The following is an 11,834-nucleotide window of genomic DNA, read 5'->3' as shown; positions in this document are numbered from 1 at the left end:
CATTGAATTATGCTATCTTTCATTAAATTCTATTTATGAATAAAAAAATGATGTGAGTTTTTTGAACCAGATCTCTGATTTCATTGGCATGGAAGACGCCCCATAGGTAAACTCCCTCTCCCTCTGCAGATCAGCAGATATTCAATAAGAGTATATAATCTTGAATATTTACCTAGGGTACCAAAGGATTAAATGCCATTCCCAGGATCACATAGTATGTGTCATAAATGTCAGGTCTTCCTGACTCAGAAAATATATTCTCCACACCACACTGGCTTTCACAGTTGCCTTGGCCTAAAACTTTTCTTGTTAAGACAGTGTTTATTTCAGAACAATTTTAAGTTAGAAACTTTAGAAAATCTCTAATCCAACATCTTCATTTCATAGATTACTAAAGTGGGGCTTTAGTAAAGTTAATAATCTGAATAAGGTTACAAAGTAAGTGACAATTTTTCAATATATTCCAAGTCTCCTGTTTCCTTTGCTCAGGAAGACTCATCTGATTCAAATCTGATCTCAGGTATTAGCTGTGTGGTCCTGAGCAAGTCATTTAACCCTGTTTGCCTCTGTTTCCTCATCTATAAAATGAACTGGAGAAGGAATTCTGATTCTTTGCCAAGAAAACCCAAATGGGATCATGAAGAGTCATAAATGATCAAAAATGACTTAAGTATATATAATAAGTTCATGTCCATTTTACAAGATAGTATGTCATAATATCTTCCTCTCCAACAAGCAATTACATCTTTTGGTAAATATTTGGTAAGTTCCTTTTCCTTATGTGAAATGTAAAATAAAGCCCTAGCACAATATAGAAAGTAACTATTCTATATTTCAAAATAGGTTCATGCCTCCTCTCTTTCCTTAGCTCTCTAGAGATGGGATAAACACAACACCATAACAAATCAGAAAAAGGCATTGAGGTTATCCCAAAAACAATAGAATAATTAGGGTATACTTTTTTTTAATAGACCAAAAGCATTCATAACCATATTTGCTCAAATGAAAGACTTCCTGGCTTTAAGCCATGAGGGGGGAAGAATAAGTCCATCTTGCTAAGACCTGTTTCTGCTCCTCAAATTCCCCTCATTCAAAGCCATCATTTCCTTCAATTCTTAGCCTCAGATCCAAGCCCCTCAGCAATATGGCCATGGACCTCATGAACATCCCTAATTTTCCATTGAGGTCACTGAATAGACTAAAAACAGTGTTGAAGAACCATTTGTTGGGCAAAATCATTTTTTCCTTGACATTTATTATCAATAGAAAACTTTTTCTGTTTTAATACCCACATTCTAGCATATAATTACAGGAATAAAGTCTAGTCCTTCACTCTGGGTGACCATTGCCAGGATTATGAAATCACGGCAGTGGTTGTAAAAATAAGAGAGGTCACAACCCTTCCACACACACACACACCCACTCTGCAGTCGATATTAAATAGCTTTGGTGGGAAAATGCAGACCTTTAAACTTTCTCCGCCAAACTCAATGCATTCTGTATTTAACTTCTTCTTTAAAACAGTTTGTGTATGAGGAATTCAAAAACTTCATATAGCCATGGAAAGCCTGCACTTAATTAGCTACTAAGTCCAACTTGGACTAAGCACAATAACAACCATGCCTTTGTGTTAACTGTTGTTAATGATATGCATTACATGCATCAGCCTGTCCTAACGCCAGGACTTTTCCAGTATCAACCTCTATTCCAGTGTTGTGCTTGGGGGAAATGGCAGCATGGGGAAATGCCTCTTTGTCAATGCTTTGGTGTTTCTATAGGAGTGATCACTCTCCCCATTAACATGAATCCCCACTCATCTCAGAGCTTCTCTTGAGTTCAGCAAAGTGCATGGCCATGGACAGCAGTCATTCACAGGGGTCAGCAGCTATACAAGGATTCTACTGAGTAGAAACAGGTCATTTCAAGCCAGCACTGAGTCACTTCAAAATTCATCTCTCTCTCTCTGGGCTTAAATAAGAACTGCTACCTGTGTGGTTCTTGCCCAATTGCTTTCTGTCTCTTCCTTATAGACTCCTTATATTTAGCTTTCCAACAAGGCTTTAGGTCAATTTTGCTCAGGATTATGATGTGGTCATCTATGCCCCATAGATTGTTTTTATCCATTTGTTTTAATCTTCTGAGACTCCAAAGAGCATGACCAAATAAATGGACACACGAAATCTCTCAATGAGGCCAGTTCAATTTTGAAAGTCTGGATTTAAATGTCCAAAGAAAAAGTAGCAAGAAAAGAGGTACATTTTGGATTTTCACTTTAAAAGGAACTGGAAGGATATTGAGTTGGAAGTCAAGAGGGTACTGTTTCCTGAGATTATAAAATAGATTACAGATTTAGAATTGCAAGGGGATTTAGAGGCTAGCTAATCTAATACTATCAATTTACAGATGGGGTAACTGAGGCAGAGAGACTAAATAATTTGCTACGGTCACATAGATGGACAGACCTGGTCTTTGTTATAGGACCTCCATTTAATCACATAATTTTCCAAGCTAGAAAGAACTGATTCAGGAGTAAGATTTTCCATTCATTCCTTTGCCCCTTCTCTCACCTCCCTCACCTAGCTGTTCATTAAACAAATACCCATTGAAGCATACATGACCATGTCAATTCTGAAAATAGATACTGGCCAGAATTTTACAGCTGCAAGGGACCTTAGAAATCACCTAATCTAATGCCTTCATTTTGTAGATGGTAAAACTGAGGTCCATAAGGTTAAATGATTGCACATTAAGGTCACACATCAAGGTCACTGACCTCCCTGACTTTCTTTAAGATCCAATTAAAATCTATCTCCTATAGGAAACCTTGCCCAACCCTCTTAATTCCAGTACCTTCTTTCTGTTATTTCCAATTTGTCCTACATAAAACTTGCTTTGTATGTATTTGTTTGCATGTGACACCCACCCCCCCCACCCCAGCTATTAGATGTAAAGCTCCTTGAGGAACTGTCTTCTATGCTATTTTGCATCCTGGTGTTTATTACAGGGCCTTAAACATAGGAGATGCTTAATAAATGTTTATTGAACTGAATAAAACTGGTCTAGTGCTTTTTCCATTATATCAAATTGCCTCTTCAAATCTATTTTTTTTGTTTTCCCTTTTCTCCTTTTATCCATATTCCCCAGTGTTTTGTTTCTGATTACCACCACCTTCAGTGTGTTTGCCTCATTATATCCAACCCCCCTCCCCTTTTTTCCTCTTTCCCTTTGCCCCTTCTTCCTTCCCTCCCTTCTCTTGATTCCTCCTTTCCTCCCCCTTCCCTTTTTCCCCTTTAAACACTTTAAATGTAAGATAAGTTTCTTAACTTATCTGAGTGTGTATATGTTAACTTAAAGTCAATCTGATGAGAGTAAGATTCAGGCGGTTCTCACCAATATCCCTATCTGGAAGAAAGACTTTAACAACTCTCAAGAATTGTAACTCTATTAAAGAGAATTTAATTAGCCAGAAGAGATGGATACACATGACTTATTTGAAAAACTGTTCCCCAATATGATGAAACTGGAAATAGCATCTTCAGATCTAAAGAAAATCAGACCAGCATTGGGAGGGGAAAGGAAAGGAAGAGGCAGAGTGAGACAAAGAGAGACAGAGAACAGAGACAGACAAAGAACAGAAAGAGAGAAGAAAGGAGAGAGAGAGAGAGAGAGAGAGAGAGAGAGAGACAGAGACAGAGACAGAGAGAGAGAGAGAGAGAGCAAGAGAGAGCAAGAGAGAGCATTTTATTTCTTTGGGGTTCCATTTCATCTTCATAGGAATCCAGGGAATACATATGAGCATTTCCTATAGGAAGATTATTTGGCAACATAGAAAGCAATATGGTGGGAAGAGCAGGTACTGACTAGGATTGAGGGTATGTAGAGAAAAAAAGGAAAGATTTCTTATAAAGGAAGGTGAAGACCATGCTAATTTTGTAGAATAGACAAAAAGAATCAGGGGTTGCTCATGAAAAATATTACCATAGCTAACAAAATCCCTAAAGATGGATTAGTGGAATAAATTAGTCAAATCAATTATTCTTTTAATATTTGATAACATTGTCTGCTCCTTTCTACTATACCATAGTTCCCTCCTTTTCAGATGATAAATCTATAACAATCTCTTCTATCAAATAAACTTCCTGATATCTGTAGTCTTTTTTTCCAGTTGACCAAGGTCATCTTCCCCCTTCTTGGTACACATCTACAATGCCATTGATAGCTTCTGATTGGTGAGAGAGTATAGACCATGTGAATTATGTGTATATTCACATCCTTTAAATGCAACTCTCTCAGGGAAATATGAATAGATATCTCTGGAACTTAGACCACCCCTCTCCAAGGGAGATTTTGATTCCTGTCAGTTGGGTAGCAGGAAATTAGAGCCATGAAGCTGACCAATTCTAATCCTTTTAGATTAGAAATATATATATATATATATATATATATATATATATATATATATATATATATATGTATGTATGCATCTTCTCCAAAAAAAAAATATCGTTAGTAAAGGAGAAATAATTTGGAGATTTGAGTCACTTTTCCTGGTCACTAACCATTAAGGCAGAAGACTCCCTTCCCAACAAATGCTAGTTATACAAAGACCTTTACACAGCTGAATAGCAAATAAACCCATTTATCCCATCAGATAGCAAACAGAAATCACAAATTATGCAGATGAGAATACAGCAGATACTGAGTGGATGAGATCACTTACTGGTAACAAAATATCTCTCCAAGAGAGTTTCCAATATCACACAAGGAGAACTTTGCAGTCTCAAGTATGACAAGCTGGAAGTAAGGTGATGCTTGGAGTGCTAGTTCTCCATGTTGGTTTATTCCCAGAGCCTTTCTCTCCCTCCACAGATCTGGTCTCTCCCCTAAGAGACCATGAAATCACCATGTCCTCTTTAAAAGTCAGAAAGAGAAACTCTTCTTCCATTCATTCACCAATTTTGAGCCTCACCCAAGTACAGAACATGAAAGAGAATTCACCACTGAGGAGAATCTTATGCAAATGTGAAAAGTTTGCCCTGGATGACAAATAATGATTTGATGATTAGGAGGGGTTTGGGAAAGGAAGGAAGGAAGAAAGGAAGGAAGGAAGGAAGGAAGGAAGGAAGGAAGGAAGGAAGGAAGGAAGGAAGGAAGGAAGGAAGGAAGGAAGGAAGGAGATATAGTAGTCTCCTTCCCAAAGAGATAAAAAATTAACTGAAGAGAAGAATGTTGGAAGAAGTAGTATATGTTCCCTGCCATAGTCCAGGTAATGATTTTTTGTACAGATGATTGAGAGAGTAGTTCATTATGATTTTCTTTTCTGTTGTCTTAAGAACTAAATCATCGGGGTAGTTAGGTGGATAGAGGACTGACCCTGGAGCCAGAAGGACCTGAGTTCAAATATGACCTCAGAATTTAATAATTGCCAAGCTTTGTGACCTTGGCAAGTCATTTAATCCCATTGTCTTAAATAAATAAAACTTAAAAAAACTGAATCATATATCCTTTGACAACAATTCCAGTGTTTTGACCGTGGTACCCAATGTTTCAAAGACTTCATTCAACAAAAATGTAAGAGTCCCTTGAAATCTTGACACATTGCTGACAATTATTTCATTGATACTTTGTTTGAAGTTCTAATTGTAGAATGTCAGCTAACTGAGGGTAGGGATGATTTCATTTTGTTTAAGGGTCTCATCTCCCTCCCTTCCTTCTCCTCTCCCCCTTGTTAGACCATAAGGTCCTTGAGGGCAGTTTTTTGTCTTTTTTTTTTGTATCTTCAGTTTTTAGCACAGCATCAAGCACATAGTAGATGATTCATTGATTGACTGACCTTGAAAACTCAGCATGATTACTAATGTTATACAGTTCCTTCCACCACTGACAGTAGTGTGTCATGGAAACAATGTGGCTTATATAGAGACAAATGCTGAACAAAGACCTAGGTCTGAGTTAATACTACTGATGACCTTGGGCCATTATCTAACCTCTTAAAGTCTCTGTCTCCCTAACTGTAACATAAAAATAAAAATATTATATTACCCATCACACAAGGTTGTCGTGACTCTCAAATCAGAAAATGTATTGAAAATGCTTTGTAAACTGAAATGTGTTATGCCTATATGTTATCATTTGTTTATATTGAAATATCTTATTTCAAACTAAAAGAATTAGTCATAAAATCTTAATGATCGCCACAAAAGCCTCACTCATCCCTAGATCTTGACAAAAACAGTTGATCTAAGGTTGACCCTCAATGAACAGAGGTCCTCAAAAAAAGAAAAGGAACAGGGACAAAAACTAAAATGAAGAAACAAACAAAGCTAAACAAGCAGCCCACATGCCCACACACCCCTTCCTGCTAAAAGAATGTTGTATTATTTTTTTAAAAAAATGTTTTACACTTTTTTTAATGTCAAACCTTAACTAAAATATGTTGTTTATTGTTTTTACTGAATGATCCAAAGGTTACAAGGAAAAAGCAGTGACTCTTAACTCAACTATCAATGAATGATATTAATACATAATAATTCACCTTTTAAAATTTTTAAATTTGTCTTTCTTTGACTCTTTCATCCAACAAAACCCATCACATGTCATCACAAAGCCAGGTTTCCCTGAAATTGGCTTGGGCTCCCATACTTCATTGCTTAATGTATCTGCCTCTGGACCTCCCTTGTCGGCTTTCACATCACATCCCCAAAGTATGAGGAACTTCCCAAGGTCTGCCCTAGATCCTCTCTTACCTCTATATTCCCTTTCCCATGGGTATAGTTACTGTCCTTATGCATGTCTATATGTATCTAGCTTCAGTCTCTTCCTTGAGCTTCAGTGCCATATCATCAATTGCCTATTACATAAATCAAACTAGATGTCCTGGAGATATCTCAAATTGAACAAATTTAAAACAGAAATTAATATCTTTCCTTCTAGATCTGGAAATCTAGGCATAAGCTTTTTGACTACTTTTTTCAATATAATTGTTTATGTGCTTTATTCTGTACATTCTGAGAAAGGGCTTCATAAACTCTACCAGAATGACAAAAGGATCGATAACAAGAAATAAAAGTTAAAGAATCCTGTCTCTTCTGTTCTAAGCTTCCCTATTTCTGTTAAAGGCACCACCATTCTTCAGTCTCCTTAACTCAGCATTATCCTGGACTCTTCCCCCTTCCTCATCCCACATATTCAATCAGTAGCCAAAACTTTCTCTTTCTATCTTTATAACATCTCTTCCATCCAATCCCTTTTCTCCTCTCATACAGTCACAACCTTAGTTCAGACCCTTATCATCTCTTACCTGGATTATTGCAACAGTCTCTCACCCTCAAATGTTCTTTCACCCTCAAGAATCTCACCAGTTCCAGCCCATCCTACACACAACTACCAAAGTAATTTTCCTTAAAACAGATCTGACCTTGTGTCCCCTGATCATTCAGTTCCAAAGTTGGTTCTCATTGCCACAGAATAAAATATAAACTTCTCTATTAAAGCTCTATACAACTTAATAACAATATATATTTCTAATCTTATTGGATATTATTCCCTGTTCTGCACTCTTTGAGACAGTCAAACTGATCTCTCTATTCCTTGAATACAGTCCTCCATCTCCTATTCCTGAGGTACTGCACTTACTGTTATTCTTGAAATGCCTACTGTCACTGCCACTTAACATCTTTTTCCTCTAGATAAGACAAAGCTCAGTCAAATGTCTTCTACATGAAACCTTCTCTGATTTTCCAGTTGTAAGTGTCCTACCTCCTGAGCAACCTTTTATTTAACTACATTGAATGTATCTGTATTTAGAGGCATGCCCCATTTTATTATACTTCATTTTTTTAATGGTAATCCTGAGATGAGCAAATCTATCAGTGCTCACAACATGTCTCTGTGCTACATTTTGGTGATTCTTAGAATATTTCAAACTTTTTGGCTTTTATTATATCTGTTATGGTGATCTGTGATTAGTGATCTTTGATGTTACTATTGTAAATGTTTTGGGGCAACACAAACCATGCCCATATAAAACAACAAACAATAAAAGTTGCGTGTGTGATGTTTGCTCCACACACCTGTTATTCTCCCTTTTTCTCCATCCCTTTGCACACCCCTGTCCCCTAAGACACAATAATATTGAAGGTAGGCCAATTAATAATCCTACAATGGTCTCTAAAGAGTTCAAGTGAAAAGAATTGATGCAGAAAATTTCATTATTATTTTATTTTTAAGAAATTGTCACAGCCACACCAACCTCCATCACCCTAATCAGGCAGTGGCCATCAACATCAAGGCAGGAGCCTTCACCAACAAAAATATTATGATTTGATGAAGATTAAGGTAATGGTTATCATTTTTCAGCAAAAAAAATTGTTAACTGAAATATGAACTTGGCATTATTTTAGATGTAATGCTATTTCACACTTCATAGACAATTATATGGTGTGAACATAACTTTTTTTAAGCACTGGGAAACCAAAAAGTTCATGACTCATTTTGTTTGCAATATTCTCTTTATTATAGTAGACTGGGAACCAATTACAATATTACTGAGGTATGCCTGTATTGACGTTGTATTTATACTTTATACATGTTTACATGTACTTGTCTCCACAAGTGTTGTGAGGCCCCATTGAGATAAGATTATATAACTTTACAGTAGACCTAGTTAATATTATTTCTTGATTTCCCTTAGCAGTATTTGGCAGCTTGGGAGTAGGAGCAGAGGAGGTGGTAGATAATAAGCATTAATCAGCCTTGAGAATTAGTGGGACAGAAAAGTCAAATAGTTCAGAGGACCCAGTGAGGCAGTTCTCCTACACAAGGTAACCTGGAAAAGAGCAGAAAGGCTCTGCTCCCCAGGGTCAGAGGGGTGGCCCGCCAGAGAGAAAGAATTTCAGCCGCCCGGAGGCAGCCCCAGGGTGCCACAGCAGGGGAGTTTCCTGAGCTATGCCCTGGGGAGCACCAGGCACAAATTGGGAGAACAGCAGGGGACTTCTGCCAGAGAGAGCACATGAAGCCCAGCCCTCAGGGCACACAGCAAGCAGCAGCCAAGGCAGTCCCAATCCAGGACACAAAAGCAGGCAGAGGCTTTAAGCAGGAGCCCCCAGGGCATGAGTCCATTGAACCTAGGGAGGGGAGTGAAGAGAGAGAGACTGCAGAGCTCTGTGCTCTGCCCCTGAAACAGGACTCTGGGACTCTGAACACATTCAGATTCTGATTGCAGTCTAGGCCCCCCCATAGAACAGCAGCGCCCCCCCACCTCAGCCCTGTGGCAGAGGGGGATGCTTATGGTCATTCACAGACCAGGAGGGAGGACAGAGCCTCACACACTGAGACCCTTGTGGGAGTGTCCCAAAAGCTCAGGAAGCACCCCAAAAACAGGCTTAGGCTGGGAAAATGAGCAAGCAGAGAAACAAGAGTAGCACCATTGAGAAATATGTTGCATATGAGCCCAAGAAGGATCAAAACACTCAGTCTGAAGATGAGGAAGTCCAAGCTCCTGCATCTAAAGACTCCAAGAAAAACAGAAATTGGGCTCAGGCTATGACAGAGCTCAAGAAAGACTTTGAAAGTCAAATGAGGGAGTTAGAGGAAAAACTCGGAAAAAAAATGAGAGAGATGCAGGAAAAACATGAAAATGAAGTCAGCAGCTTAGTCAAGGAAATCCAAAAAAATGCTAAAGAAAATAGCATGCTAAAAACCAACTTAGATCAAATGGATGAAACAGTTCAAAAAGTTATTGAGGAGAAGAATGATTTAAAAAGCAAAATTGGCCAGATGGAAAAAGAGATAAGAAAACTCTCCGAGGAAAACAAATCCTTCAGACAAAGAATAGAACTAAGGGAGATTGATGAATTTATGAGAAATCAGGACTCATTACTTCAAAACCAAAAAATTGAAAAATTAGAAGAAAATGTAAAACATCTCAACAACTCATCATCTCAACATCTCATCAAAACAACTGATATGGAAAACAGATTTAGGAAAGATAATTTAAAAATTATTGGAATACCTGAAAGTCATGATCAGGAAAAGAACCTTGACATCATTTTCAAAGAATTACTACAGGAAAATTGCCCTGATATCCTAGAAGAAGAGGGCAAAATAGAAATGGAGATAATCCACTGATCCTCCCAAGAAAGGGATTCCAAAAAACCAACCCCTAGGAATATTATAGCCAAGTTCCAGAACTCCCAAGTCAAAGAGAAAATATTACAAGCAGCCAGAAAGGACACAATTCAAATATCATGGAGCTGCAATCAGGATCACACAGGACTTAATAGCAGCTACATTAAAAGCTTGTAGGGCTTGGAATATAATATACCAGAAGGCAAAAGAGCTTGGAATGCAACTGAGAATCAACTACCCAGCAAAAATAAATGTCTTCTTCCAGGGGAAAAAAGATGGACTTTCAGGGGAATTTCAAATGTTCCTGTTGGAATGGCCAGAGCTGAACAGAAGGTTTGATCTTCAGATACAGGACTCAGGTGAAGCATAGAGATTGGAGGAAAAGGGGAAAATATGAGGGACCTAATAATGATGAACTGCATGTATTCCTGCATAGAAAAATGACACTGATAATACTAATATGAACCTTCTCAGTTAACAGAGCAGGTAGAAGGAGCTTTTATAGTTGAAGCACAGGAGAAATCTGAATTTGAAGATAAAATATGATGTAAAAATGGAGTCAATAGAAAAAAGGGAAATGTAATGGGAGAAAGAAAAAGGAGAGGGGAAATAGGCCAAGATACTTCATATAATAAGATTTTTCTTTATTACAATGAGCTATTGGAATGATATGGAAGGGGGGAAGACAAGGGGGAATGAGGGAATCTTTGCTCTCATCAGAGGTGGCTAGGAGAGGAAACAGCATATATACTCAATGGGGTATAGACATCTGGAGTAAGAAGGAGAGAGGGGGACAGGGGGAAGGGAGGGGGTGAGTGATGGAGGAGAGGATGGACCATGGGAGGAGAGTGGTCAGATATAACACATTTTCTTTTTTACTTCTTGCAAGGGGCTTGGGATTGGTTGGCCTGTCCGGGACCATAGGGCCAGGTGGATGCTAGGCCTAAGGGGTGGTATGGGGGCTCAGGGTCTCTTGGCCCCAGGACCAGGGATCTGTCTGCTGCGCCACTCAGATACCCTACAGCAAAGTCAGAGTGAAAGGAGAGAGAAAATATAGTACATGGTAGTGGAGAAATACCAAAGGAGGGAGTTGTGATCAGCAATGGCAACAGTGGAAAAATAAGGAAGTAACTTTTGCGATGGACTTCTCATAAAGAACGTGAACCACCCGCGACAGAGTTGTTGGTGTTGGAACAAAGACTGAAGCACATTTTTTTATTATTATTATTATTATTTGGGGGGAGGGTACAGGGCAAATGGGGCTAGGTGGCCTGCCTGGGGCTGCATAACAGGGTGATCATTGGGTGTCTGAGGCTGGATTTAGACCCAGGTGCTCCTGGCTCAAGGGCCAATGCTCTGTCTGCCACCCAGCCACCCCTACTATTATTGCCATTTTATTTTATTTTGGGTCTCTCTTTTTTTTTTTTTGGTTTTTGCAGGGCAGTGGGGTTGGGGTGGCTTGCATGTCACACTGCTGGGTGATTGTTGGGTGTATGGGGCCAGATATGGACTCAGGTGCTCGTGGCTCCAGGGCTGGTGCTCCATTCATTGCGCCACCTGGCCATACCTACAATTATTGCTATTTTTTTATTTTAAATTTTTTCTCTTCCTTTTACTTTATCGCTCAAGCGAGTCTATTTGGGGGGGGGGTGTTTTGTTTACTCTTAAACAAGAATATTTTATTAAATGTATAAAAAACTATTTGT

The sequence above is a fragment of the Macrotis lagotis genome, chromosome X (assembly GCF_037893015.1).
Source record: "Macrotis lagotis isolate mMagLag1 chromosome X, bilby.v1.9.chrom.fasta, whole genome shotgun sequence".
NCBI classification, from domain to species: Eukaryota; Metazoa; Chordata; class Mammalia; order Peramelemorphia; family Peramelidae; genus Macrotis; species Macrotis lagotis.
This window is presented reverse-complemented; position numbering follows the sequence as displayed.